A 26248-nucleotide genomic window follows, 5' to 3' on the forward strand; every position below is an offset into this window, starting at 1 on the left:
GTTTCAAAGCACATCCCACAGGGCTTGTTGCCAAATTGGATTCTAAGGAAAGAAAGAGAGGAAGTGAAGATGGTTCTAGACTGCCAAGTTCTGAATTGTGCTTCCCAAACTTCAGGTTGGGGCATTATCTTTGCATTCTTTTCTATGGAAAAAGAAGATACTTTTTGGTGGTAATGGTGGTTTGGGGGTTTTGTTTGTTTTCAGGCAGCTTTCCCCATTCCTTTGAATTGTGGCAGTTTTTCGCCTTTTACTAAGAGGCAGTTCACATGTTAAAGTTCCAAATCAGCGTGCCCATGTAAATTTCATATAAATACATATATATATATATATATACACACACACACACACACACACACATACACACACACAGTGAGAGAATTTTTTTGGCAGGCAATTAATTATAATGAAACAGTTCTTCATATAATTCTTCAGTTTATTCAACCTTCCCAAACTGTCCTGTGACATTTATATAGGTAGAATTATTTTGGCCCTTTCACAGTTAAAGATAGTGAGATTTAGCAATGTCACCCAGCCAAGGTTTGAACCGAAGTCTACTAACTCCAAGCCCAGTCTTCTATCCGCTGAAGCATTTCTGCAGGTTTTATATTTGGTCTTTGGAGGCAATTAGTCAGTCTGATCAGTTTTAAGTTTTGTTATGTTTTTTTTTAATTTTATTTATTTTTTATACAGCAGGTTCTTATTAAGTTTGGGTTTATTTTTTCCCCCATATACACTGTGTCAACCTCAGGAAGATGCTTGAAAGTTTATATTGTGACTTTGAAGTAACTGTTTCATGGAAACTTGAAAATGCCTCATAAAAACTGATTTCCTCCCCCGCCTGATTTTCTTATTTCATTGAATCCCTGTGTTGATTCTCATAGCAACAAACCACACTTTAGAGTTCAAAAGATACGAATTATTTTGCTGCCTTTTCCTTTTATTTTTTTTGAGTGATAAAAAGATTTTAATATTTTTCTAAATAAATTTTTAAGCCTGTTTCTTAAGCAACTAACCTGGAGCTTTTAAAATAATCTGTAGATTATAGAATCCCGACTTGGAAGGGGGCTTCACTGAGCCAAACACCTCATTTTATAAATTAAAAAACAGAGTTCTGGAGAGAGAAGGGGGCTTGTTCAAAGATACCCGACAAGTCAGAGGCAAAACTAGGGCTGGAAGCCTTGTTTCTAACCCCCAGTCCTCTACTCTTTGACTAAACTACTTCAAAGCAATTCCTTTCCCTATTGTTGTGTTTGCCAGCCTCTAATGGGCAGTGTGGGGAAGTTGGGAGAGCTCAAAGTCAAGATGACCTGGGTTTGAGTCCTGGTTTGCTAGCTATGTAGAATGGAACAAAATGCATTTACTGCTACCGTCATTTCTAAAGAGAATTGTAAAACGGAGTTAATTGACTATACAGTCGAGATTTAGTTTACAAAGTACAGTTTCTCTGCATTCTCTTTTAAACTTGATGGGACAGTTTTATGATCCTCACTGCGATTTGGTTTTGATGAAGGAAGCCAAGTGTTCTAGGAGTGGATATGATACGAGCTTCAGAGAGACACTGCAACCCAGGCGGAGGTCCAGCTCCAGAAGACCGCAGATGGAGGCCTGATCCCTCCTCCACAAAATGAGTTCAGTCTCTATTACTGATGCAATGCTTTCTCTTTTCAAAGCTAAAAGACAAGTGTTTCCTGGTGCTGAAGCACAGGCGAAATTGTGACTCTGGGGAGGGATCCCAAAAACAGAGGAGTGTGTGGAAGAGTCACAGCCCACTAGCGTGGAGAGAGCTAGAGGGTTGTTTTTGTAACACCCTGCCTACAGTCAAAGGTTTAATGGGGCAAATGGAGTGTGACCTGTATGTAATCAAAAATAAAAACAAAAAGCTAAAGTAGCTTTAGAGAAAACAAAATTACTGAAATTACAACCCTGGACTGGCGATAGTTCTGTACGAGTTAATTAGACAAAGAAAAAGCAAAACAAGCAAACAAACGAAATCTCCAGAATTTGCCATCCCAGCACCTTGCAGGGCTCCACTGGCAGGTGTGACTGGGTGAGACACAGAAATCGTCAGAATCATCCTCTCAGTCACAGATGACTGTGTCCTATGCATGTTTGGTCCCATTACATGTCTTTACTCACTCTGTTTGCAGGTGCTTACCATCTGTTTAGTCTGTGGGAGCTCTTAAAAGAAACCAAGGGTGGTGGTGTACTTTCTTCCATCACTAAACCAGCCGGTCAACGGTGCTTCTCGAGTGAGTCTTCAGGAAGAAAAAAACATGACCTCTTTGGAGTCAGGCCTGGCTCTCCCAGAAGAGATGGGAATGAGGGCTAGACTCCCAACAGCTTTGAGTCCTGACTCTGCCATTTGTTACGGGACGTCAGATATTTTCCGAAACCTCCCTGGGTTTCAGCTTCTTATCTGTAAAGCTGCATGCGTCTGCACTTAGTAAATGCTTAATAAATCTGATTCTCAGCCTCCGTAGCCTTCAGTTTTCTCGAACGTAAAATGAGAGGTTTGGACCAGAGCAGCACTGTGGGGTACAGGATGCAAGGAAGGGTCGGGGTAGGGGAGGTGTGCAATCGGCGCATTTCTCCTCCCAGCTCACCTCATCTTTACCTTGGATAAAAGCCACACGAAATACAACAGGAAACTTCAAAATTAAACACATGGGATGTCCCTGGAATTTCTAACTAGATATATAACTTTCCTTACTATGAAATGGTCTCCTTAAATATCTGTCCAAGGGTAGTTATAAATCCTCCCCGGACCTCAGACATGTAAAGAAGGTTGGGCTGAAATGTATTCCATGTTTGTGTTAGTGGGAAGTAGGGAGGATGCCAAGGACTTGACGTGTGGAAACAAAGTAAAAATGGAGTTCTTTGAGAAAGCAGAACTTATTTGCATAGCAAAATAATGCTGCTCTTAAGTGTTGAGATGAAAGGAAACTATGAAATATGCAGAAGTGAGTGATGAGGAAGGGGGCTCTCGTCTGGTCCTCCTGTCCATGAAGGGTTTTCAACAGAACTAAGTTGGCGTGTATAGTATTTAAAAGAAAGGGTCGGGCTTCCCTGGTGGCGCAGTGGTTGAGAGTCCGCCTGCCGATGCGGGAGACACGGGTTCGTGCCCAGGTCCGGGAAGATCCCACGTGCCGCGGAGCAGCTGGGCCCGTGAGCCATGGCCGCTGAGCCTGCGCGTCCGGAGCCTGTGCTCCGTCCGCAACGGGAGAGGCCACAACAGTGAGGGGCCCGCGTACCGCAAAAAAATAAAAGAAAGGGTCATTGCTTCACCTTTGTATATTATAATATTCTTCATCCTTCACTTTGTGAGTTGGATTGGATTGTGGTTGGATTTTTAAAAAAATATTGTAAAGCGTTTTCATCATGGAAGGCCCACCCCACTTAGTGAACCTAGTGCCATAAAGAGCTTTTTTTTTCTTTTTTTAATACTGATGCTGTGGAGACTAAAATCTAAATGCTGTCTATTGAACAAATGTCCACAGAGGCTGCGCCAGGCGGTGGGGACACAAAGGTGATTTATACAGGCCTGGACACAGTCCCCGTAGGGCTCAGTGCAGTCAGTATGCGGACGTATCACCCTCCATTCCCATAGGGACCGCAGGGAGGGACACCCCGGCACTGTAGTGGGGGGGATGGGAGTGTGACCTGGACTGAGAGGCAGGAAGGGCCGTCCCACCCAGCTACAAAGGCTGAGAGCGATCTGACTGAGCAAAGGGGGTCGTCGGGTGGGAAGGCACAGCACACACTCACAGGTCTCGGGGTGGGCGTGTTCTCGGGGTGGGAGGTGTCCTGAGCATGACGAGTACCAGGAGAGGTGGCAGAAGGTATATCGTGTGGGGTCTCGTAAGCTACCTGCTATAATCTGACCTCAGCCAATCTGATCCTTCTTACTGATGTAGGATTTTTTTGGTGGATGTTGAAACCTCCAGTATTTAGAGGTGGCTGAGGGTACTGGTCTCCTTCCCCACAGCCTCACACTTGGTCCCAAAGCTGATCTCAGGCCCAATCTAGCCTCACATTGTAACATCGATTAGTGAGCAGGAATCGAAATCATTGTGCAGCCTGTTTTGTAAGCTTGGTGAAGTCCCCCGTTGTGTTCTTTTCATTTCTCCAAGTAGATCTTTCATGGAAAGTTCATTAGAGGCAAATGGGTCACTCCTTTTTTTTTTTTTTTTACTGTATTCATTTTTTTTTCACACACACTGTATTTTATTTTTACAAGAGATAAATAAACTGACACCACGCATTGTAAATGGATGGGGACACTCCTCTTGAGGCAGGGTTCAGCTAACCTAAGGGTGTAATTGAGCAACAAGGACTAGACAAGGCATTTTTCACAAACATGTCCCAGGAACCGCTGGGAAGGGCACAGGTACTGCATCACCACCGTGTACCATTTGGTGCAAGAGTGGGGTGCCTTGACGCTGTTTCTAGCTAATCCACACATCCTACACAAAACTGATTTTACCAAGGAAAAATAACTTCTAACATTTATTTGCTAATTAATCAAGTCCTTTTTGTTGATTGGAGGTAAGAAAGCTAACATACCTATAGAGACCACCTCTGGATTATAGCCTTCTGATAACATTCTTACTAACCATCTCTGAAGTGTGTATTCCTGACTGGGATAACTGATTTAATCTACATCCTAGAGTGCAGATGAAAAACACACTCATAAATTCCAGACTGTCTATGCATTATAGACAATAGAACCATTATGAGGCAGTGGTCTTTATCTGGGGAACAGAGAGAGGCTATTGAAGGTCATAAACTGGGAAATAAGATTTGCATCTCTGGCTGCAAGTTGGGAAACTGGAAGGAAGACATGGGGAGAGAGGAGACCAAGTAAGGGGCTGTTGCGTTAGATGTTGTTGAATCTCCACTTGAATAAGGTGGAGGTAATTCAACAGAGAGAAGTGGCTGGGTTCCTGAGATATTAGGTGAAATCACCAGGACCTGGTGGTGGATTGGAAGTGGGAAGTGAGGGAGGAGGTGCCAAGATTGAATTTGGGGGCTGAGTATACAAAGGAATTTTGTTGAAGTGTTGTTTGTGATCAAAAAGGAAAACAGTGTATCTGTTGTCAGTATACACTGGTTAAATGAAGTACACTTTATAGATACAATGCAGTACTCTGCACTGATGAAAAAAGAAATGAGATATATATGTGACGACATGGTGGAAAGATATCCAGGATACAATCTTAATTTTTTTAATTTGTTAAAGGAACATGCATTTAGTGTTCCATTTTAATACAGTTAGTAGTGATTATAATTGGCACTTAACATGGCAGTAGTAACATTATAATTAGCACTTATACTATCCAGAAGAAAAAATTCCTAGCAGTGGTTATCTGTGCGGCAGAGATTACCAGGGCCATGTGCAATCTATACTGTGGATTTTTGCAACTGAGAAATCAGATTTTGCAGAAGATGAGCAAACCAGCCTACTTCTCTCATGAAAACTCCTGATCATTCTATCCCAACATGATTACTCCCTCTTTTGAACACACAGTCCACAGTCATTCCAGAATGTTAGATTCAAAAAGGGCCTTAGAGGTCATTTAGTTTAGTGCCTCCATTTCACAGATGTGGACATGGAGGCCCAGAGAGGTTAAGGGCTTAGCTGAAGTCATATAACCCTAAATTAGTCATAGGACCAAGACTAGAACCCTGGGATTGTACCAACTCAGAGGCTGGAATTCTTTAGACTACAGCAAGGGAAGTCTGCTCTAGCAAGCACTGTGTCTATGATACCTTGGCTTTTATTGGACTGTCCAGTAAATAAATCTGTCTCCTGCCATAAACGATGCGCTCAGACTCGGAGAGTGTTCAGCCTCGTGTTCCACAGACTGTAAAACACTCATTAAAGCACTCAATGGACTGTTTAGACTTCAGATCCTAGAGGCGGGACTAAAATTAGGGCAGGAGAAAGACTCCCACACTGGCGCTCAACACAGAGCAAGCTGCCCGCCCGACCCCATCTCCCCCCTGCCCCACCCAGAGTAAGAATAGGCTCCCCGCTGCAATGCCTAATTGGTTATGCTGGGGAAATGGACTTTGGATTTAAGTAAGGGTCAACAATACACCGATATCCTGAACTTCCTGAAGGAAATGGTATGGTTCCTGAAGGATACTTTTCATTTGTTGATGAAGTTGTGATGATTTCTCACAGCTGTCTTCAGAATGCTCGCTTCCTACAACTCTCATAGCCCCTTTTCACAGAATGTGTTTTGGGGACTGTCTCTTATCTTAGAGGAACTCATCCCGATTTGGGGCCCAAGAGCAATGTTTCAGGTTGTTCACTCTCACATGGTGGTGGCCCAAAGAACTGAACACTTGCAGACGGCAGTTCACGGACAGAAAGGAGAATAGAGGTCTACCTTGTCCTTAGACCTGGAGTTACCCAGGGGCAATTAGGGAGCCACGTGCCCCAGTCTGTTCAGGGCTATTTGGCTTTTCCACCTTTGGTACCCAGTTCTTTTCTCTTTCTCCCCTGAAGCTAATCAGAATACTTTTGTTTATACTGAACTACACTTGGCATCTGATGTTCATCACCTAAATGGGTCGCTATCTTTCGGAAACTCTTCTGCTCCCGTTTTGCAAATTTGGTGAGCTTGTTTCCATTGTTTTATTGCTTTATTTCAACTCAGTATTTTCCATATCTTAAACGTTGCCATTTTTCAAGTTAGCATCTGTTTTAGTTTTTTAGACTCTACACACACACACGTTTATATAAGGCTTAGTTTTAAACTCTTTCAAACCACTTTTTCTTTCTCCTATTGCTAGTCTTGTGTGGGTTCACAATGCTTTAAGTATTTAAGGTATCCATATAATGCATTTGTACATTTAATCTTAAAATTGGGGAAAAGGAAAAACTGTTAAGAGTCACAACTGTGATGTACCTTTAAATTGTGTTAAGCAAGTTAGTATTTTGATGTAATGAAAGTAAGGATAAATTTAAAGTACTAATAATTATTTCCCCTTGGTCAACTATATGTCTGCCTTTCAGTAAGCTCACATTTTCCTATTCACAAGTGCAGAAATTTAGCTTCCTGAATACTAGGAATACATGTAAAGGCTGAGAGTATAGGCAAGGGGAGAATGTATAACCTTCCACAGACCTCCACTGCAAATAGAACAGGAAGGAATGTGAGTGAACTCAACAGATCTTAAGAGTCAGAAAATTCCAAGATGACAGGATAGCTGAGCCCTAGAGGGGTTATTAGCAATACATAACCCAACCGTGGACTGTGTGTGTGCCTTCAGAAATATCTGGAAAAAGTTACATTTCTCATTGTTCCACTATGGTCAGTCCAAGCCATCATCTGTCTGCCAGTAATTTTGGTATGAGATACAGTTAACCGAATCTTCTAGTAAAATGCAAAACACTTTGGATGAACACAGGATAGACTATTTGAAATCAGTCTTCCCTGAAAACTCAAGAATTCATATTCCCCTTAACTTGCCCAAATAACCATGATAAAGCATTTTTATGCCACGTTCCCCATAACTTGCCCAAATGACTATGACAAAGTATTTTTATGCCAACACTGTGACACTGTGTATGCCTAAACATTGAAACATTTTAATTATTAACAGGGATAATAGCCTCTTTGGGAAATTAAAAGTTCCATGAAAGAATTAGAATCTAAGGGTCTGTAGGTATAATTAAGGGCTAGACCACGTAGATTCGCTAATATCTCTTACTATCTATAATCAACAAACATTTGAGTGCTTTCCATGTTTTTTTTTGCTTTTGCTTTATAAAGGTTTGAAAGTAAAGAAATGTAAGACAAAAGTTAACTACCTCACAATCAAAAGAGCAGAAATGTTTTCCTGCTAGAACTTCTCAGTTGCAACTGATTAAGGACTATTTATTCCTGATAAAAGTATAGAGGAAAGCCAAAGGAGAAAAGGATGCTGTGTCTTTAAATTTAGAGATATCTTATAATTGTCCTTGCAGTTTCTATTTTCATTTGTTTGCTTTGGGTGGGACATGGAAAAATATTTGCCTACTGTGTGGTGCTAATCTTCATGCATGTGTTCATGAATTTCCTGAGAAAGGTGGTAGGCAATTCATTGGTGATGACTTTTATTTTTAAATGTTTGCAAATGCATGAATTTCTGTCCTAAAAATCTAAGTTCAGGTTCATTTAGTATCATAAGAGAAGATGTCTCTGAGACACTCCAAAAGTGTGAAACTTTAGGAATTAAACATTGAGTTTTCTAGTTATATATTATCCCAGAAGCTACCTTAATTATGTGATCAGTATTTTCATCATAAATTGGTTATTAACAAAGTTCTGATGAACTCTAATAAATAACATTGTTTGGAAAATCTTAATTTACTTGTTAAAATAGTTTTTTGTTTTTTAATGTTTAGGTAGTATCTTTGGTTTCAGTGGCTTGGAGGCAAGCTATATTGTCGTTGTTGTTTTTCTTAAAGTAATGAAAATTCCAGTAGTGCAGAAATTCTTATTCAGTCAACAAATATGTATTGAGCATTTCCCATATACCCGACCTACAGGGAAAATATAAATCAGCCTTCTTGCCACCCCACAGTGGACATTTTTTCACAAATGCAGAACTTTAATTTGCAAATAAAATTCTTGAATACTGTACTCCTACACCATATACTTGGAATATAAATTCATTCATCATATTTATTGGACACTAACTCCATGCTAGGCTTTGAGCTGTGTGCTGACCAGGAAACAGACGCGAACAAATAGAGTCCCTGTCCCCATGTGGCTTATAATATCTGCTGGGAAAGAGGAACATTAAATAAGCATGTAAATAAAACTAGAATTTCAACTTGTGCAACTAGGTGCAACAAAGAAAAAGTAAAAGGGACGTAGAACAGCTTTTATGGCATCTGCTTTAGGGGAAGGGGGAGAGTCCAGGGAAGGCTTTCAGAGAAAGTGATGTGTGCAAAGCAGAAGAATGAGGGAAAGTTAGCCAGGGAAAGAGGTGGAGAAAACTGGCTGTGTATATTTTTCTAAAGGCGGAGGGAGGCATAAGCCAAGAAACCCAGTTTGTAGTCTGAGAGCCACCAAGTAACTGCTCTTGAGCATGTCTTAATCTCTGGTCTCATCTGCTTTACCTGAGAAGTCCAAGTTCAATAGAAACCTCTAGATTCCTTCTGTCACCTGTGATCCATGTGAATTGCTACCTTATTGGGAAGGCCTCTGATGGCTCTGTTTGGGCCATTTCTGGAGCTGTCATCATCCCAGCCCAGATTCCTTCTGTTCCCGGGAACTGTGTGCTGAGTCCTTGCCAGGCTGGCTCAGGCTGGCCGGGTGGACCAGATTCAGGCAGTTCAGCTGGACTGCCTCTACTTCCTGCCCTGCCTACACCCACACCTATCTCCCTCTGTATCAATCCTTTCCTCATTCCCTCCATTCTCAGAGGATAAGGTGTTCCTTTTCCTGTTCAAGGTCAGCATTTTAATGGGGACTCCTTTCCTTTTAGACCAGTACCTTGGCACACTGCCTCACCATTTAATCCTGTCTCCATCCCAAATCTTCAAACTCTTAGCGCTCCAACCCTCCCCCACAAAAAGGAGTCAACTCTCTCCTCAGTAAACACACTCAAATCTTTTCTTTTATAATTAAAATACAGAACAAATGTCTGTTCCTTTGAGCGTTATTCTTCCACTTTTTAGCTATCCCTCCATCCCTCTGTCCATCCCTCCCTCCCTCCCTCCCTCCCTCCCTCTCACTCTCTCTCACTCTCTCTCTGTGTTTCCCTTATTAAAATACTAAGTTAAGTTAAAAGGTCTTAAAGAATTCTGGGTTGTTGCTGCCTTTAACTGCAATTCCCATTTCTCACTTCTAGCTCACTCTTCATATATCTCTCTTTGTCGTCTATGCACATCATGACATGACAATTTCGCTGATGGAATTTGCATCTTAAATTTAAATGTATGACCATCAAATCTAATGGTCCTATTTCATCCCCTTAACTACTGTTATTGATGATGCCTTCCTTATGGGAATTCTCTCTTTTCTTTGACTTCTGTTATACTATTACATTTCTCCCCCTCTGGTTCTTCATCTATTTCTGTGACCTTTCCCTATTCATCTGCCACCTGTTACCAAGTCTGAAGGGGGGTGTTGATGCAGAATCCATTTGCAGGTCCTCTGTACACCTGTGAGCAATGACTGTCATCAGGGAAGGGTGTACAGAGAATTCAGAATAGGATTAAACAGTGACTAGATTTGCTGATTTGGGTGGGTTGGCAAGGCAGCCTGTGTGGGAGATGGAAGAATCAAAGAGGTTTTGAGAATTAGGTGACTAGTAATTGGAATCTTAGGGAGAGAAGTGAGAAGATGGTACCCATTGTCTGGTTTGGGTTCCATATTAAAACAAATTATTTCCTTACAAAACAATGTTTTAACCCTGGAATGGTTTAGAATCAAGTACAAATGTGATGGACTAAATAAAACCCAAAGTATTTATATTTTTAGATAAGATTGTGGGAAAGTCTGTCTTTAATATTTTATTTTATTACTTTTTTAACATCTTTATTGGAGTACAATTGCTTTACAATGGTGTGTTAGTTTCTGCTTTATAACAAAGTGAATCAGTTGTAAATATACACATATCCCCATATCTCCTCCCTCTTGCGTCTCCCTCCCTCCCTCCCTCACTCCCTATCCCACCCCTCTAGGTGGTCACAAAACACGGAGCTGACCTCCCTGTGCTATGCGACTGTTTCCCACTAGCTATCTGTTTTACATTTGGTAGTGTATATAAGTCCATGCCACTCTCACTTCGTCCCAGCTTACCCTTCCCCCTCCCCGTGTCCTGAAGTCCATTCTCTACGTCTGCGTCTTCATTCCTGTCCTGCCCCTAGGTTCTTCAGAACCCTTTTTTTTTTTTTAGATTCCATATATATGTGTTAGCATACGGTATTTGTTTTTCTCTTTCAGACTTACTTCACTCTGTATGACAGACTCTAGATCCATCCACCTCACTACAAATAACTCAGTTTCGTTTCTTTTTATGGCTTAGTAATATTCCATTGTATATATGTGCCACATCTTCTTTATCCATTCATCTGTCAATGGACACTTAGGTCGCTTCCATGTCCTGGCGATTGTAAATAGTGCTGCAATGAACACTGTGGTATGTGTCTCTTTTTGAATTATGGTTTTCTCTGGGTATATGCCCAGTAGTGGGATTGCTGGGTCGTATGGTAGTTCTATTTTTAGTGTTTAAGGAATGTCCATACTGTTCTCCACAGTGGCTGTATCAATTTACATTTCCACCAACAGTGGAAGAGGGTTCCCTTTTCTCCACACCCTCTCCAGCATTTACTGTTTGTAGATTTTTTGATGATGGCCATTCTGACTGGTGTGAGGTGATACCTCATTGTAGTTTTGATTTGCATTTCTCTAATGATTAGTGATGTTGAGCATCCTTTCATGTGTTTGTTGGCAATCTGTATATCTTCTTTGAAGAAATGTCTATTTAGGTCTTCTGCCCATTTTTGGATTGGGTTGTTTGTTTTTTTGATATTGAGCTGTATGAGCTGCTTGTAAATTTTGGAGATTAATCCTTTGTCAGTTGCTTCATTTGCAAATACTTTCTCCCATTCTGAGGGCTGTCTTTTCGTCTTGTTTATGGTTCCCTTTGCTGTGCTAAAGCTTTCAAGTTTCATGAGGTCCCATTCGTTTATTTTTATTTCCATTTCTCTAGGAGGTGGGTCAAAAGGATCTTGCTGTGACTTATGTCATAGAGTGTTCTGCCTATGTTTTCCTCTAAGAGTTTTATAGTGTCTGGCCTTACATTTAGGTCTTTAATGCATTTTGAGTTTATTTTTGTGGCTGGTGTTAGGGAGTGTTCTAATTTCATTCTTTTACATGTAGCTGTCCAGTTTTCCCAGCACCACTTATTGAAGAGGCTGTCTTTTCTCCATTGTATACTCTTGCCTCCTTTATCAAAAATAGGGTGACCATATGTGTGTGGGTTTATCTCTGGGCTTTCTATCCTGTTCCATTGATCTATATATCTGTTTTTGTGCCAGTACCATACTGTCTTGATTACTGTAGCTTTGCAGTCTAGTCTGAAGTCAGGGAACCTGATTCCACCAGCTCCGTTTTGCTTTTTCAGGATTGCTTTGACTATTCGGGGTATTTTGTGTTTCCATACAAATTGTGAAATTTTTTGTTCTAGTTCTGTGAAAAATGCCAGTGGTAGTTTGATAGGGATTGCATTGAAACTGTAGATTGCTTTGGGTAGTATAGTCATTTTCATAATGTTGATTCTTCCAATCCAAGAACATGGTATATCTCTCCATCTGTTTGTATCATCTTTAATTTCTTTCATTAGTGTCTTATAGTTTTCTACATACAGGTTTTTGTCTCCTTAGGTAGCTTTATTCCTAGGTGTTTTATTCATTTTGTTGCAGTGGTAAATGGGAGTGTTTCCTTAATTTCTCTTTCAGATTTTTTGTTGTTAGTGTATAGGAATGCAAGAGATTTCTGTTCATTGATTTTGTATCCTGCTACTTTACCAAAGTCATTGATTAGCTCTAGCAGTTTACTGGTAGCATCTTTAGGATCCTCTGTGTATAGTATCATGTCATCTGCAAACAGTGACAGTATTACTTCTTCTTTTCTGATTTGGGTTCCTTTTATTTCTTTTTCTTCTCTGATTGTTGGGGCTAAAACTTCCAAAACTATGTTGAATAATAGTGGTGGAGTGGGCAACCTTCTCTTTTTCCTGATCTTATTGGAAATGGTTTCAGTTTTTCACCATTGAGAACGATGTTGGCTGTGGGTTTCTCATATATGGCCTTTATTATGTGAGGTAAGTTCCCTCTATGCCTCCTTTCTGGAGGGTTTTTATCATAAATTGTTGTTGAATTTTGTCAAAAGCGTTTTCTGCATCTATTGAGATGATCATATGGTTTTTCTCCTTCAATTTGTTAGTATGGTGTATCACGTTGATTGATTTGCATATATTGAAGAATCCTTGCATTCCTGGGATAAACCCCACTTGATCATGGTGTATGATCCTTTTAATGTGTTGTTGGATTCTGTTTGCTAGTATTTTGTTCAGGATTTTTGCATCTATGTTCATCAGTGACACTGGCCTGTAGCTTTCTTTCTTGGTGACATCTTTGTCTGGTTGTGGTATCAGGGTGACAGTGGCCTCCTAGAATGAGTTTGGGAGTGTTCTTCCCTCTGCTATATTTTGGAAGAGTTTGAGAAGGATAGGTGTTAGCTCTTCTCTAAATGTTTAATAGAATTTGTCTGTGAAACCATCTGGTCCTGGGCTTTTGTTTGTTGGAAGATTTTTAATCACAGTTTCAATTTCAGTGCTTGTGATTGGTCTATTTATATTTTCTTTTTCTTCCTGGTTCTGTCTCGAAAGGTTGTGCTTTTCTAAGTATTTGTCCATTTCTTGCAAGTTGTCCATTTTACTGGCGTATAGTTGCTTGACTAATCTCTCATGATCCTCTGTATTTCTGCAGTGTCAGTTGTTACTTCTCTGTTTTCATTTCTTATACTATTGATTTGAGTCTTTTCCCTTTTTTTCTTGATGAGTCTGGCTACTGGTTTATCAATTTTGTTTATCTTCTCAAAGAACCAGCTTTTCGTTTTATTGATCTTTGCTCTTGTGTCCTTGATTTCTTTTTCATTTATTTCTGATTCCATTTTTATGATTTCTTTCCTTCTGCTAACTTTGGGTTTTTTTGTTCTTCTTTTTCTAATTGCTTTAGGTGTAAGGTTAGGTTGTTTATTTGAGATTTTTCTTGTTTCCTGAGGTAGGATTGTATTGCTGTAAACTTCCCTCTTAGAACTGCTTTTGCTGCACCCTATAGGTTTTGGGTCATTGTGTTTTCATTGTCATTTGTGTCTAGATTTTTTTTTTATTTCCTCTTTGATTTCTTCAGAGATCTCTTAGTTATTTAGTAATGTGTTCTTTAGCCTCCATTGTGTTTGTATTTTTTACAGATTTTTTCCTGTAATTGATACCTAGTCTCATAGCGTTGTGGTCAGAAAAGATACTTGATATGATTTTAGTTTTCTTAAATTTACCAGGGCTTGATTTGTGACCCAAGGTATGATCTATCCTGGAGAATGTTCCATGAGCACTTGAGAAGAAAATGTATTCTGTTGTTTTGGGATGGAATGTCCTATAAATATCCATCTTGTTTAATGTATCATTTAAAGCTTGTGTTGCCTTGTTTATTTTCATTTTGCGTGATCTGTCCCTTGGTGAAACTGGGGTGTTAAAGTCCCCTACTATGATAACGTTACTGTCGATTTCCCTTTAATGGCTGTTAGCGTTCACCTTATGTATTGAGGTGTTCCTATGTTGGGTGCATAAATATTTACAATTGTTATATCTTCTTCTTGGATTGATCCCTTGATCATTATGTAGTGCCCTTCTTTGTCTCTTGTAATAGTCGTTACTTAACGTCTATTTTGTCTGATATGAGAATTGCTACTCCAGCTTTCTTTTGATTTCCATTTGCATGGAATATCTTTTTCCATCCCCTCACTTTCAGTCTGTATGTGTCCCTAAGTGTGAAGTGGGTCTCTTGTAGACAGATATAGATGGGTCTTGTTTTTGTATCCATTCAGCCAGTCTATGTCTTTTGGTTAGAGCATTTAAGCCATTTACATTTAAGGTAATTATCGATATGTATGTTCCTATTCCCATTTTCTTAATTGTTTTAGGTTTGTTATTGTAGGTCTTTTCCTTCTCTTGGGTTTCTTTCCTAGACAAGGTCCTTTAGCATTTGTTGTAAAGTTGATTTGGTGGTGCTGAATTCTCTTAGCTTTTGCTTGTCTGTAAAGGTTTTAATTTCTCTGTCGAATCTGAATGAGATCCTTGCTGGGTAGAGTAATCTTGGTTGTAGGTTTTTCCCTTTCATCACTTTAAATATGTCCTGCCACTTCCTTCTGGCTTGCAGAGTTTCTGCTGAAAGATCAGCTGTTATCCTTATGGGGATTCCCTTGTATGTTATTTGTTGCTTTTCCCTTGCTGCTTTTAATATTTTTTCTTTGTATTTAATTTTTGATAGTTTGATTAATATGTGTCTTGGTGTGTTTCTCCTTGGATTTTTCCTCTGTGGGACTCTCTGTGCTTCCTGGACTTGATTGACTATTTCCTTTCCCATATTAGGGAAGTTTATGACTATAATCTCTTCAAATATTTTCTCAGTCCCTTTCTTTTTCTCTTCTTCTTCTCAGACCCCTATAATTCGAATGTTGGCACATTTAATGTTGTCCCAGAGGTCTCTGAGACTCTCCTCAGTTCTTTTCATTCTTTTTTCTTTGCTCTGTGGTAGTTATTTCCACTGTTGTATCTTCCAGGTCACTTATCCGTTCTTCTCCCTCAATTATTCTGCTATTGATTCCTTCTAGAGAATTTTTTATTTCATTATTGTGATGTTCATCATTGTTTGTTTGCTCTTTAGTTCTTCTAAGTCCTTGTGAAATGTTTCTTGATTTTCTGTGTTCTATTTCCAAGATTTAGGATCATCTTTAGTATCATTACTCTGAATTCTTTTTCAAGCAGACTGCCTATTTCCTCTTCATTTGTTTGGTCTGGTGGGTTTTTACCTTGGTCCTTCATCTGCTGTGTGTTTCTCTGTCTTCTCATTTTGCTGAACTTACTGTGTTTGTGATCTCCTTTTTGCAGTCTGCAGGTTCATAGTTCCCGTTGTTTTTGGTGTCTGCCCCCAGTGGCTAAGGTTGGTTCAGTGGGTAGTGTAGGCTTCCTGGTGGAGGGGACTGGTGCCTGTGTTCTGGTGGATGAGGCTGGATCTTGTGTTTCTGGTGGGCAGGACCACGTCCAGTGGTGTGTTTTGGGGTGTCTGTGAACTTATTTTCATTTTAGGCAGCCTCTCTGCTAATGGGTGAGGTTGTGTTCCTGTCTTACTAGTGGTTTGGCATAGGGTGTCCAGCACTGTAGCTTGCTGGTCGTTGAGTGGAGTTGGGTCTTAGCGGTGAGATGGAGATCTCTGGGAGAGCTTTTGCCGTTTGATATTATGTGGAGCCAGGAGGTCTCTGGTGGACCAATGTGCTGAACTCGGCTCTCCCACCTCAGAGGCACAGACCTGACACCCAGCCAGAGCCCCAAGATCCTGTCAGCCAAATGGCTCAGAAAAAAAGAGAGAAATAAAGATGGGCGGGAAGGAAGGAAATAAAGTTATTAAAATAAAAAAATTTTCTTAATTATTAAAAATTTAAAAAATTTTGTAAGTAAGAAAAAGAAAGAAGAGAGCAACCAAACCAAAAAACAAACCACCAGTGATAACAAGTGCTAAAAACTGTACTAAAAACAAAACAAAACAACAACAGCAAAATGGACAAATGCAAAGCTGTACAGACAAAATCACACAAAGAAGCATACACATACACACTCACAAAAAGGGAAAAAGGAAAAAAATATATATATATATTAAAAAAAGGAAGAGAGCAACCAAATCAATAAACAAATCTGCCAATTATAATAAACTCTAAATACTAAACTAAGATAAACATAAAACCAGAAACAAATTAGATGCCAAAAGCAAACCCCAAGTCTACAGTTGCTCCCAAAGTCCACCGCCTCAATTTTGGGATGATTCATTGTCTATTCAGATGTTCCACAGACGCAGGGTACATCAAGTTGATTGTGGAGATTTAATCCGCTGCTCCTGAGGCTGCTGGGAGAGATTTCCCTTTCTCTTCTTGGTTTGCACAGCTCCTGGGGTTCCTGAGGGTGCCTGTTGCCACCCAGACAGGATGGGGTTAAATAGCAGCTGATTAGGGGGCTCTGGCTCACTCATGCCGGGGGGAGGGAGGGGTACAGAATGCGAGGCGAGCCTGCGGCGGCAGAGGCCAGAGCGACGTTGCACCAGCCTGAGGCGAGCCGTGTGTTCTCCAGGGGAACTTGTCCCTGGATAACGGGACCCTGGCAGTGCGGGCTGCACAGGCTCCCCGGAAGAGGGGTGTGGATAGTGACCTGTGCTTGCACATAGGCTTCTGGGTGGCTGCAGCAGTAGCCTTAGCGTGTCATGCCCGTCTCAGGTGTCTGCGCTGATAGCCGCGGCTCGCGCAGGTCTCTGGAGCTCGTTTAGGCGGTGCTCTGAATCCCCTCTCTTCGCGCACCTGAAACAATGGTCTCTTGCCTGTTAGGCAGTTCCAGAGTTTTTCCCAGACTCCCTCCCAGCTAGCTGTGGCACACTAACCTCTCCCTGGGATCTGATCTCCGAAGCCCGAGCCTCAGCTCCCAACCCCCACCCGTCCCAGCAGGTGAGCAGACAAACGTCTCAGGCTGGTGACTGCTGGTTGGCACTGATCCTCTGTGTGGGAATCTCTCCACTTTGCCCTCTGCACCCCTATTGCTGCGCTGTCCTCCGTGACTCCGAAGCTTCCCCCCACCACCCCCACGTCTCCTCCAGTGAAGGGGCTTCCTAATGTGTGGAAACATTTCCTCCTTCACGGCTCCCTCCCACTGGTGCAGGTCCCGTCCCTATTCTTTTGTCTCTGTTTTTCCTTTTTTCTTTTGCCCTACTCAGGTACGTGGGCAGTTTCTTGCCTTTTGGGAAGTTTGAGGTCTTCTGCCAGCGTTCAGTAGGTGTTCTGTAAGGAGCTGTTCCACATGTAGGTGTATTTCTGATGTGTTTGTAAGGGGGAAGGTGATCTCCACGTCTTACTCCTCTGCCATCTTGAATGTCTCCTTTAACATTTTAAATACATATAGTATTCACAATGTTTAAGATAATGTTAATTAACATGAATAGCCTTGTGATTCCAATTTAAAATGTCATTGAGTGATTGATTTAGACCTTGGATCTGTAAGTTGAAACTTTTAAGATAATTTTGCTGTTTTATACTCAACTGAAACTTTTAAGAGAACCAAAGATTTACGTTATTTGTGAGTTTATTAGTTTTATAAAATGACTTAAGTACTAGGGGAGGGTTTGTTTACTGGTCAGAAAACTGAAATAACTTAAAGAAGAAAATCCAGTATATTACATCACTCTTAAAAGGGTTGACAAAGTATACAGAATTTTAAATAGAATATAAGATTTATAGTTGATCCCAACTCAAGAGAAAATTAAATTTTCGGATTTGTTATTTTAATGACTTACACATTAATTTAAAAAAAATCTAAGTAGCCTCACATAATGTCTTTTGGGGCCTTAAGGGGACACCCAGAAAGCCCTGTTGCCATCTCCCATTCCCAAGCATTAGTGCTCCCTGGGCTCCCTCCCCACCCCATGGAGCCAGACCAGCCTCTGGCAGTGTCAGAGTGTGTGCACCCGGAAGAGTACCCATACGCACATGACACCACATGCATCTCTCCAGCCCTGCTCTCCCCATACAGCTACAGATCCACTGAAGACAGCTGCCTGCAGGGCAGATCTACTGGCACATCCCCAGGCCCCTTTAAACTTAACCCATCTTACTAGCCTGAGTTCATCACCGCCCCACGCCCACCTCCACCCACACTGATTTGCCCTCCCTCCTGTGTTACTGTTTTGGCTGATGACACATCATCTGGTTTCCCTTCCCCTCAAGATCAAGAACTGGACCGTGGCTCAGGCACCTTTGACTCCTCGGTGCCCACTACCCGACAACAGTAGGTGCTCAAAAAGTCCATCTGTGAATACGAAGGCTAAATAAAATATGGGGTGGCATGAATACATGTTTTAGGACAAGTGGATGGGGAAGGCCTCAGGAGAGCAGGAATAGCTAACATTTATTGAGCACCTACTATGTGCCGGGCACTCCAAGTGGTTTATATACCTCATCTAACTTAAAGAGGTGGGCTCAGAGAGGTTAGGCAAGCTGTTCAAGATGACAGAGCTAGTAAGTGACAGAGCTGGGACTCAGTCAAGCTTCCTGTGACTCTGGGACACACCCTCTTAGCCAGCAGACTGCCTCCTCGGTGGCAGCCATCTCAACCTCAAGAGTCGCTGCTTTCACATTAGGCTAGATTTCCTCAAACTGATTTTTATGCAGTGGCATTACTGATGACGATCAAGTGATACTTAGCAACTCAGAAATTAGTTTATAATCATTTAGTCCATTTTTTTTCACTTCCTTATGAAAGAACTCACTTTACCTTTTTAGACAGATCAAAATACCTAAGCATAATGATTTCAAAGATCAATCCCGTCACTTATGAAAGATACATCAGCAGAAGCAGTTCTGCCAGCTTTACTGCCTGACCTTTTGCTGCTTTAGGTAAACTCCTTCTTGGTCCTTCCGTGTACTGCCAGACCAAGAAGGATGTGTTGCAGTCCAGTTGGACACAAAACACTGGGTTTAGGAGGAAATGCAGCCACAAGAGTGCCTTTTAAGAAATAAAATTGAGATATCATCCTTCTCAACGTTTCCTCCTTCCCTCTCCTTTACACAGTTCATAGAAACAGTGCTCTTTTTTGCCACTGCACACTTCAACCCTAGTTCAAGATTAATAAGAGTGTTAAAACTGGCGCTGCTATCTCATCCACATCCACCCCACCCATGACCTAACCCCTCACCCCCTGGAGAATAAGCCATTTTAATACAGGCTGCCTAGTGCACCTTAAAGATTGAGATAATAAGGATCCTTTGCTCAAAATAAACATTTTGAAACTAATGAGCATTCTAGTCTCTATTTCTCATTCCCTAATTAACTCTGTCCCGTCCAAAACTAGTGTGCTTTTTTTGGTTAAGATTCTTGGAGTTAGAGGAACTTCTGTCTAGCTTCATTATAGGAAATTATGTGTAAAAATATACCACCTTTAACAATGTTTATGAAGTAGTTATTTAGAAAGTCGATTCCCTGAGCTCTTCTATTTAATTGAGTCACATATATAAACTTGAAAATTGGAAGGAGCCTAGCTAAAGATATAATCATTATATATGACGTGCCATGGAATACAGTTCTAGAAAGGGGTTGTAGTGAGCAGGAACTTTTTACCAATAATGTTTAACTAGAGCCTGAGGAATTTTAATTTCCGGAACTGCTTGTGATTGTGGCCAACCTGCAAAATCATTTTTCCTCAATTACAAGGAGTTAGAAAAGAAAAAAGGAACTACTAAGGAACTAAGGTGAAAAAGAATCGCAAAACTGAATCACCTCTCTGGCCTCATTCAGAGAATGCAGTGACTCAAGAGCATCTGGCCTCGGTCTCTTAAGTGCACAGACCGAAAGGCGAATACACTTAGCACATGTTTCAGTGCTATTTATCACCATAACCCTAGGACGATTAATGTTGTCCTTTATCTGGGGCGGGGGTGGGGGAGTGATAAAGACAGTAATTTACCCAAAGTGACTTGGGACTGCTTAGTTTCAGGTCTTCCTTTCAATTGCTCTCTGGTCACAGAAGTCACTTCTCTGTTCCTTAATATCTCAACAGATAATGTGTCACCTGTTGCTATAATGCAAAAGCCATGTCCCTTCAGCATCTTACTCATCATCACTAGATGCTTTAAATTCATAAAGTTTAGTTACTTCCATATCCCATTTGATCCCCGCGGGTTTATATATGCACATAGTAGCCACTGAAACAGGATAAAGCCATGGTGAAAAGCATAATCTTTTAGACACACCTGGTTTCAAATCCCACTCTAGAGCTTCTTAAGCTCTGTGAGCCTCCCTTTCTTTGTAAACTAGGGATAATAATTGCGCTAATACATAGATGGGATTGTTGTTGGCCTACAAGCTAGGAATCAAATCAGTGAATACATGTCAAGAAATTTTCTATGTTAACTTGCATGACTTCTGTAATCAGACAGAAAACAATTCTTGAAAACACATTAAAAACAATGAAGTGTACCACTTCATGATAGGTACCCACGAGGACGGCTGTAATCAAAAAGATGGGCAAGGGCTTCCCTGGTGGCGCAGTGGTTGAGGGTCCGCCTGCCGATGCAGGGGACACGGGTTTGTGCCCCGGTCCAGGAAGATCCCACATGCCGCGGAGCGGCTGGGCCCGTGAGCCATGGCCGCTGAGCCTGCGCATCCGGAGCCTGTGCTCCGCAACGGGAGAGGCCACAACAGTGAGAGGCCCGCGTATCACAAAAAAAAAAAAAAAAAGCTGGGAAATATCAAGTATTGGCAAGCATGTAGAGAAACTGGAACCCTCATACACTACCAGTGGGAATGTAAAATGGTGAATCCACTTTGGAAAACAGTCTGGCAGTTTCTTAAAAGGTTTTCTTAAACACAAAACTACTATATTACCCAGCAATAGACTTCCAGGTATATACCCAAGAAAACTGAAAACACATGTCCACACAAAAATGTGTGTATGAATGTTCATAGCAGCATGATTCATGATAGCCAGAAAGTGTCCACTAACTGATGAGTAGACAAATAAAATGTGATACATCCATACGGTATTGGCTATTGCATGGCCATAGAAAGGAATGAAGTACTGATATATACTACAACACGGATAAACCTTGAAAATACCATGCTAAGTGAACGAAGCCAGACACAAAAGTCCACATATTTCATGATTCCATTTATATGAAAGGCCCGGAATAGACAAATACACAGAAAGTATATTGGTGATTGCCTAGTGCTGAGTAGGTTGGGGGATCAGGGGTTCTTTCCTAAAAGGTGCAGGATTTCTTTTTTGAGGGTGATAAAGATGTGTTAAAATTGTGTATAATTCCATGAATATACTAAAAAACCATTGAATTGTATACTTTACGTGGGTGAATAGTAAGGTATGTGAATTATATCTCAAAACTGTTAAAAAATAGTAAAGTAACGGACTTCTAATTACTTAACCTTTGAAGCTGAAAGTTTTTAGACAAGAGATCAGTAGACGTTTGTTAATTACGCCCTCGGAGGTGTGTCCCCACATCCATGGCCTTTGACCTGCCGGAAGCTTTTTGAGCCTCTTCCTTAACCACAGCAGCCGTTTTCCCATGTGTACAAATGAGAAGCTCCAGCTCTGATCTTTAATAGTTTTATTGGTTTCTTCCTGATTGTAAAATTAACAGAAACACATTGGGGGAAAACTCAGATAAGTAGGAGTTCAAAGCATAAATTAAAGAACACAGGTAATGCTGTGACTCTGAGAGCAGTACCCCTTCCTGATTCCTTTCCAGGTTGGAAAATCTGGTCTAGAATTCAAGTGTTAGGGAACCAAGTTCTCACACCGAGGCCATACGTGAACTCCATTTTGACGGAACCTTCTCAAAAATTATCACTTGGACCTGAAGAGCTCATCTTTCTAAAGGCAAGTTTCTAGTCTAGTATAGGTTAGATGGTGCCTAAATGCAGTTAACAGCTTGTATTAATTTAAAAACACACCCCTGCTCACTTTGCCCCGCTATTGGTGGTCTCCCCCTCCCCAACACATTTGTACCAGGTTGTGATCTTATTCATCATTTGCCTAGTTCTGATTTCTCTAGACCTACATGCAATCTCTGGAAATAATGGGTTAAGAGGGAAATCCCTGGATCTCTAGGCCTAGGGGCCAGTTCACTGGGAGTCACCCCCTCCCCAAGGCAGCAGGTCTTAGCGAGAGACTAACTAAATACGTCAGGTGAATATAGTAGCCTATTCTTTGTCTTGGTGGGGGGGGGGAGGGTTAATTATTTGGCTAAAATCCACCAACTTGGTTGACCCTTAAAGGAACAGACACTTCCCTGAGCTTTGGATTGTCCTTCTAGTAAAGAACTAAAACAATGGTAAATATTGCCTAAATAAGGAATCAGACCTTTCACACTGTGTGTGTGCTCACGAAAGACATACTTATTTACAATTTGCCTTATAAAGTGAGTTTTCCAAGTTGGTATTTTAGTACAAGGAAATTAATTGATGACAAGATGTGCTGCTTCCCATAGGGAATCCATTTCTGTGAAGAAACGTAACTAGAAACAATCTCATCCTCTTCATGCTCTCAGTGCTATCTGCCTCCCCCTCAGTCGACACTTATCTGTTATTTTTATTGCTGGTTGTTCTTTCATTTGAAAGTGTTTTGTTTTCTCAAGTGGCTGTAAATTTTTAAAAAGTATGTCCCATAAATGTCATTTTATCTCCTGCAGTACCTTATTTAAGATCATTTCGTGATTAATCATTTGCCAGCAGGCATGTCTGGCCTTCCTGAAATATGAGCATTTGTGATCAAATTACGTAGTCATGTCTTTCTGAAGGCACTGTCAGAATTACACTGACTGCAGTAAAGCAGAAAAGAGCAGCTCTTCTGGAGCAAAATCACATCATTAAACAGGTGGCTTAAAAGTATGTGGCGGGGCTTCCCTGGTGGCGCAGTGGTTGAGAGTCTGCCTGCCGCTGCAGGGGACACGGGTTCGTGCCCCGGTCCGGGAAGATCCCACATGCCGCGGAGCGGCTGGGCCCGTGAGCCACGGCCGCTGAGCCTGCGCGTCCGGAGCCTGTGCTCTGCAACGGGAGAGGCCACAATAGTGAGAGGCCCGTGTACCGCAAAAACAAAAAAAAAAAGTATGTGGTGGTTTGTTGTACCAGTCTTCCAAGTCTTCTGTAGGTTTGAAAATTTTCAAAATCAAAAGTTGGTGTTTTTTTTTTTACGTTAAACACCCACATATACCTCCAGAACTTAGACCCAATATCATATTTTTTTCCACATTCAACTTTTCACATGGGTTGTTTAGCTAAGCTGCAACAAACAGCTGCCTGTTTCTAAGGACCCAAAACCTTTCTCCTTGAACCCTGCTCATTATCTTTCTTCATAAAAATTCTTCACGGTGTGTTTCAGAGGTGTCCTCCCCGGACCTTCATCAATAAATTAACTGGGTATTTCACAAAAAGGTGTTCTACAAACTCAGAGTTTTCAATGTAGAAGAGGAAGATTCAGGTATTAACCAAATAATCACATACAGGTAAGTTTTCAGTAGTGACAAGTGCAATGTGAATCAGTGGTACAGGGTTTTGACCCAAGAATGGAAGTAAAAGAAAGCTTCCCTGAGGAAGATCGGGGGTATTAACCAGGAAGAAGAGACGGCATGAGCAAAGGTCCTGTAGTGGGTAGAGGCAGAACAGTGTGGGACTAAAAGAAAACCTGTGAGGGTGGATGGAGGCCAGGGAGGGATGATGGTTCAATATAAGCTTGTAGAAGTGGGTAGGAATTTTGTCTTCTCATTTTAAGAACAGTGGGAAGCTACTGAAATGTCTTTACAGTCAGGGAGCTGGCATAATCCAGACTGTTCTTGGGAAAGACTCCTGTGGCTGCGTTGTGGACAACTGCCTGGAGAGCACCCAGTGGGTGTGGACAGACGTGTCAGAAAGGTCTTGCAGTGGACTAAGCCAGAGACGTAGGTCATTGGGTCCAGGTTTCAATCGCAGTTCAGTAGAGAAAAGTGAACTAATTCAAGAAATATTTAAAAAATGAAATTGTCAGGCAATGTTGGTACAACCCAGGTTTCATGAAGGTTCAGATAGAAGTGAGCTCGTTCAAGAAATATTTAAAAGATAAAGTCGTCAGGAATTGGCCATGGATTGGAAATGAAAAGTGAAGCAAAGAGAGGTGTCAAGGATGGCACACAGATCATGTGAATCAAACTCATAATATGCACCTCAGCACATTAAAGGCTCTGAGAAGTTCTGCAGCAAAGAAACCTGGCTGACTGTCTAATCCAGCATTTCCCAAATTCACTTGAGCCCAGAATCCCCCTTTCTTTTTCCCAGTAACAGTTACTAACTTCCTAGGAACACACTCTGGACAACTCTGAGTTAGCCTAGATAGGCTCTTGTACTTTGAACAATTCCAAATATTCTTCACGTTTTCTTTGTAAATCCCTGTATTCGACCACTAGGGCTGCCATAACAAAATAGCACAGACTGGGTGGCTTAAGGAACAGACATTTAACTTCTCACAGTTCTGGAGGCTGGAAGTCCAAGGTCAAGGTGTCAGCAGGTTTGGTTTCTCCTGAGGCCTCTCTCCTTGCTGCCTCTTCAACATGGTCCTCCCACAGTCTGTGTTGTCTGTGTGTCCTAATCTCCCCTTCTAGTAAAGACACTAGTCGGATTGGGTTAGGCCTCACCCTAATGACCTCATTTTACCTTAATTACCTCTTTAAAGGTCCTCTCTCTAAATACAGTCCCATTCTGAGGCGCTATGGGTTAGGGATACACTTCAGCCCTTAACAACCCCAGAAGCATAAACTTTTCTGCTAGCGCTGGTGCCACCACTGAGCGTCCATGGCCTACACCACATTCAAGGTCTGGTGGTCCTGTGTCATGAAGGGTCATCTGTCATCGGCACTCTCCATAGAGAAGGCCCAATACGTGCTGGGGCAAGATTTTTGTTACTTACTCAGATTTCTTATTAGTAATCCTATAAAGTACCAATAAAGGATAAGAAAAATGCAACAAACAGTTTCCCTCTGATCAACCCCATGCCCAAGTTATCAAAGATGGAGATGTTAGTGGAGGAGAGGAATGCTTCTGGATTTTTCTTCTAACCCCATGAGACCAGCATTTCGCCTTGAAACAGCAGAGCACTTAAGCCAGGTGAACATTGGTCTGCTCCATCCCACTGTACCAGCCAGTCTGTAGCCCGGCATCCATGTAGCCAGGTCTCTTAATTGTGTAGCGTGTGGGGAGCAGTGTGTGAGATGCGTTGGGACTAAAGTTCAGATTCTTACTTCATTCTGTGCTCAGAAAGCAAGTCATTCAACTTTCTTCTGTTTCTTGTCCTGGGAGAATGGCCGAGAAGACTATGTTGATAGATCATTCTGTCTTAAAAAACAAAATCCACTCTGTGCATGTGAAAGTAAGGCTGTCACTCATCCCACACCATCAGACTGGCAGAGTAGTCAGATGGCCAAAACAGTATGGATGGATTGAGTCAGCAATGCATAAAACCCACCTAACGAGTGAATGTCTTATTATTTTGCACACTATTTTATATTCTATATTTTCCACCAAAGTCACCTTCAGGTTTCCTGTTTCTAATTTCGGCCAAGCCTTTAAATGTCACCACATCATCTTTATCGGAATTAAGTCCCAAATGAGTCACAAACCAATGAACACTGCCTACTGGTTTGCTTATTATATATAATTTATGTTAAGGAAGGAGCCAAGATTTTTTTTTTCCTCCTAAATCCTATTAAGTTTCAAAGTCTGTCTGCTACTTTTTGGAACCTGGGTACCACTAAGTGTGTCATTGTATGAAACACGTCTACTATATTATTCCAATGGGACAGGCAGAAGATGCTTGGTTTGCACATCAGTCAGCTGCTTCTCAGGAAGAGGTGGTTTGGTCTGGCTTTACAGAAAACCACCCATCTCT

At 41.4% G+C, this 26248-nt stretch overlaps 1 protein-coding gene and 1 pseudogene across 2 annotated transcripts in view; both read left to right on the plus strand.

Annotated features, from left to right (window-relative positions):
* The window catches only part of C5H4orf19 (chromosome 5 C4orf19 homolog), an 82500-nt gene that overhangs the window by 6504 nt on the left and 49748 nt on the right, over positions 1 to 26248 (plus strand). The window lies entirely within an intron of this gene.
* LOC115865929 (CDGSH iron-sulfur domain-containing protein 2 pseudogene) overlaps positions 1 to 26248 on the plus strand; it is a 79173-nt pseudogene that overhangs the window by 6454 nt on the left and 46471 nt on the right.

Source organism: Globicephala melas, chromosome 5 (genome assembly GCF_963455315.2).
Source record: "Globicephala melas chromosome 5, mGloMel1.2, whole genome shotgun sequence".
Lineage (NCBI taxonomy): Eukaryota > Metazoa > Chordata > Mammalia > Artiodactyla > Delphinidae > Globicephala > Globicephala melas.